Source organism: Herpailurus yagouaroundi, unplaced genomic scaffold, assembly GCF_014898765.1.
Source record: "Herpailurus yagouaroundi ecotype Mexico unplaced genomic scaffold, PumYag 246, whole genome shotgun sequence".
In the NCBI taxonomy this organism is placed as follows: Eukaryota; Metazoa; Chordata; class Mammalia; order Carnivora; family Felidae; genus Herpailurus; species Herpailurus yagouaroundi.
This window is the reverse complement of record NW_024412463.1, coordinates 4,582,408-4,590,698: the sequence shown is the minus strand read 5'-3', so window position 1 is coordinate 4,590,698 and position 8,291 is coordinate 4,582,408. Positions and strand designations below refer to the sequence as shown.

The following is an 8,291-nucleotide window of genomic DNA, read 5'->3' as shown; positions in this document are numbered from 1 at the left end:
TTTTTTTTTTTTAATGTTTATTTATTTTTGAGAGAGACAGAGACAGAATGTGAGTGGGTTAGGGACAGAGACAGAGGGAGACACAGAATCCGAAGCAGGCTCCAGGCTCCGAGCTGTCAGCACAGAGCCTGATGCGGGGCTCGAACTCACGAGCTGTGAGATCATGACCTGAGCCGAAGTCGGACGCTCACCCAACTGAGATACCCAGGCGCCCCAAATCTGGCTCTTTCAAATGAATACAGTGTTCTTGATGAAAAACTCTTGATCTGATTGATCTTTCTCATTTGTTGGAGTCCAGAGAAAACTCCATCACGGACAGGAATTATTGTCTGAACCATCGGGAGCCTCAGTGTGGCCATCCATTAACTGGGGGTAAAGAGCCCTTGCCTCACAGACTCCTTGAGTGGGGTTAGAGGGAGAGGGAGATCAGCTCAGCCTGGTTTGCCAAGGGCTTCCCTAGTTTTAGTACAAAAGTCCTGTACCCCCGAGCACCTTCTTTCCCAGGACAGCCCAGATTGACTCTCACCATCATGATATTTGTTTTCTTTTGTTTTTAAAGTTTCTTTATTTATTTTGAGAGACAGAGAGAGCACGCATGGGAGGGGCAGAGAGAGGGAAAGAGAGAACCCCAAGCAGCCTCCACAGTCAGCGCAGAGCCCGACGTGGGGCTCGATCCCACGAACCGTGAGATCGTGACCTGAGCCAAAACCAAGAGTCGAGTCGGATGCTTAACCAACCGAGCCAGGGGCGCCGGGTGACTCGCCTTCTTATCCTGTGTCCCAGAATGCTCAGCACTGGGCAGCCACATGGCAAGCTCTCCGTACACATGGGATATGACTATCATTATTGTTTTATTAGATGTACTATCTCCAGGGCATGAGAGGCAGTCTCCTGCCAACTGTCAACAGAGGATGTAATTGCTAACTGTGATACTGTTTCCCTGGACCTCCCCAAACATTCTGACCTTGCCCTGTGGGCCGGCCAAACGCATTCATTTCTGCTGATACCGACGCTGGCCAATAGGTGGCAGGGACCTTTTGGTTTTGTCCCACGTAAATCCTGCTCTTTGCAAAATATGAAGGAAGAGCAGGAACGATTTCACGACACCTGTGTTATAACTGTGGCTGGGAAGCAATGTTACCTGAATCCAGATAGGCCCTGCAAAAGACGGGCGAATGCAGTATGCTTCTTTTAGTCCACTAGGCCCTGAATCCGCCAAGAGGCTACTCCAAACGCGCAATTATCAGGAAAATGGAACCCCAGCTCCACGGGACAAAAAGGTTCTCCTGCCCACTCACATCACACGTCTCCCAGCCCACAGGTTTTCTCGTAACCCTCGAACATGTTTTGAAAGTAGCCCCCAAACGAAGTCCGAACTGAACAACGAGAGCTTTACACGTTTGCAAACCCATTGGTGAATCGCTTTTCAATTCTGTGAAAAGCCGGATTCCGGTGGCGACGTAATCTGCAAAATCGGAATGATGTTACCACTGCCTTGCTGATTTGCTGCAGTGACTCAATGAGTTTACTACAAGTCAAGCCCTTTGAACAGTTTCTCAACACATGGTAATCACTCACCAGATCTGTTGCCGTTGTTGTTGTTGTTACTATTTTATCATTGCTATGGTTGTTAGAGTTGTCATTATGTTTATATACAGTAGGTTCAACTCCTGGTCATTCTTACTACCGGCAACATTTGTCTCTCAGCTGCCTCTCCCCCCTTTTTTGCAAACTAGGTATATACACTACTCAGTATATATCTCCAACAGCGGTTGATGAACTTTCCAGAAAGGGCCAGATAGTGAATATCTATCTTGGACTTTTCAGGCCATAGAGTCTCTTGCAACTGTACAACTCTGTCTTTGTAGCATGAAAGCAGCCACATGGAGACCAAACATGAATGAATGGGCGTGGCTGCCTTCCAGTAAAATTGTACTTATGGATACCAAAATTTGCATTTCATGTAATTTTCATGTATTGCAATCTGTGATTCTTCTTCCGATTTTTTTTTCCAGCCACTTACAAATTTTTTTAATGTTTATTTTACTTTTGAGAGAGAGAGAGAGAAACAGAGCAGGAGCAGGAGAGGGGCAGAGAGAGAGGGAGACACAGGATCTGAAGCCGGCTCTAGACTCCGAACTGTCAACACAAAGCCCGACAGGGGGCTCGAACTCACAAACTTCAAGATCATGACCTGAGCCGAAGTTGGATGCTTAACCGACTGAGCCACCCAGGGGCCCCTTTCCAGCCACTTATAAATGTAAAGCCCGTTCTTAGCGCACTGGCCACACTAAAAACAGGCGACAGGCTGGACTGGCCCCACAGCTGTTGTCGGCCAACCCCAGTCTTGAGGATTCAATATTATAAGCATTATGTCCCGTTTATAGATGGAAGTGACAGTCCATTACAACTACGTGCATCATGGATTTTATAAACAGGAAATGTTGCAAAATAACCTAACATCCTGTAGGTTTTAGCATCACTCAGCCTTATTACCCAGTATGATTAGAAAACATAAAATCCCCGGATTCTGTTACTACCAAACTCCCCCAAGAGAGCAGGTGGTCAGATCTATGGACCTTTTCTGGCCTCCAAAATTTCTAATGACTCAATGTGTCTATTCCCACGGCAGGGAACCTCATACCATGGGCCAGAAACCCATGGGAATCCTTGGAGATGCACTGGCTGTTTTCAACCAGAAATGAAAAGTCCCGGCTTTTATTCTGAAAGCCACCAAAAGCTGATGAGGCAGCTCATCCAACATACATTATTCTGCTTGTGAAAAAGAAACTTTTAGGTAGCAAGGCAGCAGGTGTTCGGAATGTCTGAAAGAGCCCTACTTCTGAGAGCAGGCATACTCCGGGTCAGACCCTCACTTGGCCGTATTCCGGATGCTGTCCTGGGTGAGTGGTGGAGAACTCATTCCCTCCTTTCGAAGGAGGGAGAAAATAATATGCGGAACATCCCAGTGGTTAGCAGCACGGGCGGCCTGTGTTTGAATCTTGCCCCTGCCATCATTAACTGGGTGACCTCTGGAAAGTAATGCAGTCTTCTTGTGACTCAGCCTCCTCATATCTAGAAGGAGGTGATGAGAACACCCACTTCACAGGGGTGCTGCAGGGTTCAATAGAATCAGACAGGGAGTGCACTTGGAACACAGTGCTGGGAACTGAGAACATGCTACATAATTGTTGACCTTTATCATTATTACTAAAACAAGGCTCAGTTAATGGTATGAGCGGCACCTGCCAGGTGAGAGGTAGCTATCAATGATTATTCCCTCCATCCAACCAGTAAGTAATAAATTAGCATCTGATCAATGCAAACACCATGGTGAAAGCAGAAGACACAACGACGGGGACGGGGGGTGGGGGGGGTGCCTGCGTGGCTCAGTCGGTTAAGCGTCCAACCTCGGCGTAGGTCATGATCTCGCGGTTCGTGGGTTCGAGCCCCGCGTCAGGCTCCGTGCTGACAGCTCAGAGCCTGGAGCCGGCGTCCGATTCTGTGTCTCCCTCTCTCTCAGAAATAAATAAATATTAAAAACAATTTTAAAGAAGAAGATACAACAATGGCTGAAGACCGATGGTCTCTGGCCTCATGACGCTTACAATTTGTTGGGGGAAGAGAGACAGAAGCTAAGTGTTCTGTTTTGCCCTCCCAGGCTGGACCAATTGTTACTGCATTCGAGAACCATCGTATGTAGCACGGCCACCTCCTGCCCCCCCACCCTGGCCCCTGTTGTATTACCAGTTTACTTTTATTCAAGGCATTGAACCCCACGTGTTTGGGTTGAAGAAGCACTGAGATATTACTTACGCTGATCCAGACAGTGTTCTAAACATTTCACAAGCATTAATCGTCAAGTCCTTGTAGCAGGTCTATGAGGCACAGAGAGCTAATTAACCCATGCAAGGACACACAGCGAGGAGAGGCAGGGAGAGGGTTCGAGGCCAGGTTGTCTTGCTTCGGGCTCCCGTGCCTAACCACTGTGCCATGCTGCCTTGAGCTATCGGAAATGGCCTGGCTTATGGATTTATTGTCTTTTTATTATCTACCCACAAGACTTTAGCTCCGTGAAGTCAGGGGGCCTAGTCTGTTTAATACACAGCCCTAGCCCTCATGACTGGCACAGCGTAAGGTGTAGAGTTAGTGCTCAGTACCTACTTGTTGAATCAACGAATGAATGAAAACACAGCCAAATAAATAATTACAAGTAGCACTAAGTGTTATGGAAAAAAAAAAAAAAAAGAAAACCCAAACACCACCAGTGCTATGAGAGGTTTTAGCAAAGGATCTAATTTCGTTTGAGGATCAGAGAATACTAAAAATTCTAAGTATTATTTTAATTATCCTCTTTCTAAAATCTCCTTGATGCAACAGCTGTGATGGGCTAAGAGGGAAGAAAATGTTATCTGGACTGAATACACTTTTCATGATGATAAACATCTCCTCTCAGCAATGAAATGCAGTTGAAAATTGGAGCTGCATTTGACTTAAATTCTGTTGAATATATAAGTCCCAAACCGCTTCTCACCCCTCAAAATAAATATAAGCAATTGACCTAACTTGGGCTTGTGTTGACACATCCAGAGTAACTTGTCAACTCTCTGCTACCTTAACTTTAGAGGTGGGAAGAAGGTTTTTGTTTGTCTTGGGTTTTAATTTCTCTCTCTCTCTCTCTCTCTCTCTTGCAGGAATAATGGGCAACCAAATGAGTGTCCCACAAAGAGTCGAAGACCAAGAGAATGAATCAGAGATAGACACTAACAAGGTAGGTAGCTATGCTCACCGGGTAATTTGCCACTAGCAGGTGGATTTGGGAACGATGGCAAAATGGCCTGTTCAGAGCTCATCACACAGACATTATTGATGAGGATGATGTGCTGATATTCCCATGGAACAGTTGTATTCAAGTGCAGTCGGAGTCAAACCTCCAGAATCCATCAAGGAGCTTGTTCAAGATGGCGGACTCCACCTAAGCCCCGCCTCCTCCCCCAGGCTTACTGAATCCAAGACTGCAAGGCCGGGAGTCTATGCAACCTGCATCTTTAAGGACCTCCAAGGTGCATCCCATGGGGCTCATTTTGTACCTACTCGCACTTGGTTCTCCACTGTGGGCGATTTTGCCTGCCCCTACCAGGGGACACTTGGCAATGTCTGGAGACATTTTTGATTGTTGCAACTCAGCGCTGCTGATCTAGTGGGTGGAGTCCAGAGATGCTGCTTCACGGTGCACAGGAAAGCCCGTGCAACAGAGAGCCACCTGGCCCCAAACATCACTGGTGCCTGTGATGGGGAACCCAGGGGAGGGTCGGCAGCGGGCCGGCTTGGCTGCACATGGGGATCATCTGAGGTATTAAAAGATTGTGATGCCGGAATAGCACCCTAGACCAATTGAATCAGAATCTGTGTGGGAGTGAGGGCAGGCAGCCACATTTTTAGAGCGTCTCAGCTGCTGCCAGTGTAGCCAAGGTGGGGAGCCGAGTTCAGGAACCCTTCCTTCAGGAGCCTGCTCTGGAGGGCTGAGGCCAGGGACTCCCAATCACTGCTCCTTGGATCTTCTACGACCCAGTCGCAGAAAGCCTACACTTCCACTATCCAGTGCTTCTGAATTCGATTCCACGTAAGACCTGGAGCCCGGTTAAACATGGACACCTCTGTAGGAGGCAGATAGTACCTACGAACTAATGTTGAGAATATCGTTGGAGAATCACTGCTCAGAAGAGGCTGGATTTGGAGAAATGGGCTAAAACTCCTGTGCCTGTGTACTGGGGGCCAAGCCTGCCTGTGTAGTATGTCATCTGGGAAAGTTTTGCTGTCTGGCCCCACCGACAGCAACCAAAACACAACATCTGGATTAGCCTCAGGCATCAGGAGTCTCTCAAGCTCCCAAGCGACTCCTAGTCTGGGAGCCTCTGGCTTCTAGGAGCTCAGCAGTGACAAAAGTCAGTGAAGGGGGCAGGCAGGGCCCCCGGAGGAACGGAGACCAAGGGTCTATTTGGAAATGGCTAGCTCTGGCCGACAGGTATCATCCAGATGTCCCCAGAGTCTGGTTTTTCATTCGTAGTTAGAAAACAGTGTGAAAGAAAGCTGATTTTTAAAGATTGGCAACTGATTCCCAAAGACTTGAAAACAAAAACTCTGTAAGTCAAATAAACCAAATCGACACATCCAGGATTACCCCTGGGGGATGCCAGTTATGAGCTCGGGGCCAGACTGTCACATGGGTTAGACGTTTCCTTGTTGTGATTTTTTTTTAATGTTTATTTATTTATTTGGAGAGAGAGAGAGAGAGATCGAGAACAAGGGGTGGGGGGAGGGGCAGAGAAGAGGGTCACCAATGATCCGGAGCAGGCTCCGCACTGTCACCACAGAGCCCGACACAGGGATTGAACTCACGAACCGTGAGATCACGGCCTGATCTGAAGTCGGACGCTTAACCGACTGAGCCACCCAGGGGCCCCTCTTCCTTGTGATTTCTTGGGAGGGTTGATGATCTGATTCAAGACCACAGGCTTATTTTAAACAATGAGACCATTTCAAACACATGAAGAAAGGGAAAAGCCTTCTGTGTCCGCCCCAGGAGGTTCCCACCTTCAGGAGCTGCCATTCAGTCTTCTGCTTTTCTTCTGTGCACTTACCAATCTATAGAATAGGCTTAGCAAAATCCCCTACCACGTGCAGAGTACTTAACGCATAATCAATATCCAATTAATGCCAACTATTAGTGGTATAATGTAGATGGTCTTATCACTAAAATAGCGCCAAGCAACTTACCTTCTCTCTCGTAACATTTTTCTTTCTGTCCGAGTATATTCGTATGTATGCACGCACACATATATACGTAAGCATAAAAGCTTTTAAAATATTTGCAATAAATAACAAGAGGAAAAACTGTCAGGGCAGTGGCCTGAAATTGGAAAGAGGTTCCAGTGAAGACGGAGGGAGTGGGTGTGGAACGGAACCGAAAGCAACGGAGAACTTCCTGTATTTGACAAGTTTGTTGACTAAAGGTCCGGCTGGGGACGGCGCCGTGTGTGCAGGAAAGCCGCACACAGTTAACCTCACAGGGTGAGGAATCGGTGTGTCAAGTTCTCATTCCCCACTGGTTGGATGAGTGGCCCCAGATAGCCTGGGCGTCCCGTTTGTACGTTGGGGTCCCTCCTGCCTGTGTCTGTGGGGCTCACCGAGATGAATGGGTTATGTAGCTTCTCGGAGGCAGGATGGGAAGCTGGGTAGTCTCTGGAAACACAGCCTTTAAATTAGGTTTAATTTGATGATGCGCCCTGTGGCCGTGAGTTTCTTCCTTGACTTCTGATTTTCCCCCAAAGACTTGACTCCTAATGCCAGAACCAATGTTCTGTTCCAGGCGGCGTCCGAGAGTAGATGCGCACAAAACGGGGTGCCGGTGATCATATCAACCCGCGACATTCCTTGCTATGATGAAGGTCAGTGCCATCTGGGAAGTGAGCCGCTCCCCTTGGGGTGGGGAGGGGTCTGCCCATCCTGTTTACGGTGAAAAGAAAATGCAAGGCTTGAAGCCACAGGCTGGCTTTGAAAACATTTGTATTCGTGTCCTGGGGCTGCCCTGACAGTGTCACAAACTGGGTGGCTTAAGCGACAGAAATGTGTTGTCTCACAGCACTGGAGGCCAGAAGTCTTTTCTTCCGATTGTATTCGCTTTTATTCAAAAGTAAAACCACAGAAACAAAAATGAACGTACAAACAATGAGACGGGGCGGGCAGAGCTGGGGGAACCGCCTAGGTAGGAGAGAACATGAACACAGTGATGGAGATCCCAGCTAGGGGACAGTCCTCCATACCGTGGACGATCCTCGTTACCACAGCATCACCACGTGGGCAGCGTGGAGCCTTCTGAGCACCAGCGAGGGACAATCTGTTCTCCGTCTCTGTCCTGTCTTCTGGCAGCCTCAGGCGTTCGGTGGCTTCTGGATGGTATTCTCTCTACGCATGCTTGTCTGCGTGTCCAGATTTCCCCTTTCATAAGGACACAGTCACATGGGATTGGTGTCCACCCTAATTGACCTCATCTTAACTTGGTCATTTGCAAAGACCCTGTTTCCAAATGGAGTCACAGGCACTGGGGGATACAGTTCAACTCTGAACAGCACCCACTCCTTCTGGTATTCACAACCACTGGAAGGGGCCAAGGATCTACAGCAGATGAGATAAAAGCCAGAGTGAAAATGATAAGAGGTGGGCATTTGGGTCAGACACACCTGGTTAAAATCGTTGCCGGTAACCGACTAGCTCTGTGACCTGAAGGAGTC

At 48.0% G+C, this 8,291-nt stretch overlaps 1 long non-coding RNA gene across 1 annotated transcript in view; it reads left to right on the top strand.

Moving 5' to 3' along the window:
• LOC121020131 (uncharacterized) overlaps positions 1-7,449 on the top strand; it is a 12,810-nt gene extending 5,361 nt beyond the window's left edge. Inside the window, exons 2-3 of the long non-coding RNA XR_005785963.1 lie at positions 4,695-4,771; positions 7,370-7,449. This is a non-coding gene — a long non-coding RNA (uncharacterized LOC121020131). The remainder of the gene's footprint in view (positions 1-4,694; positions 4,772-7,369) is intronic.
• Positions 7,450-8,291: the final 842 nt, after the last annotated feature.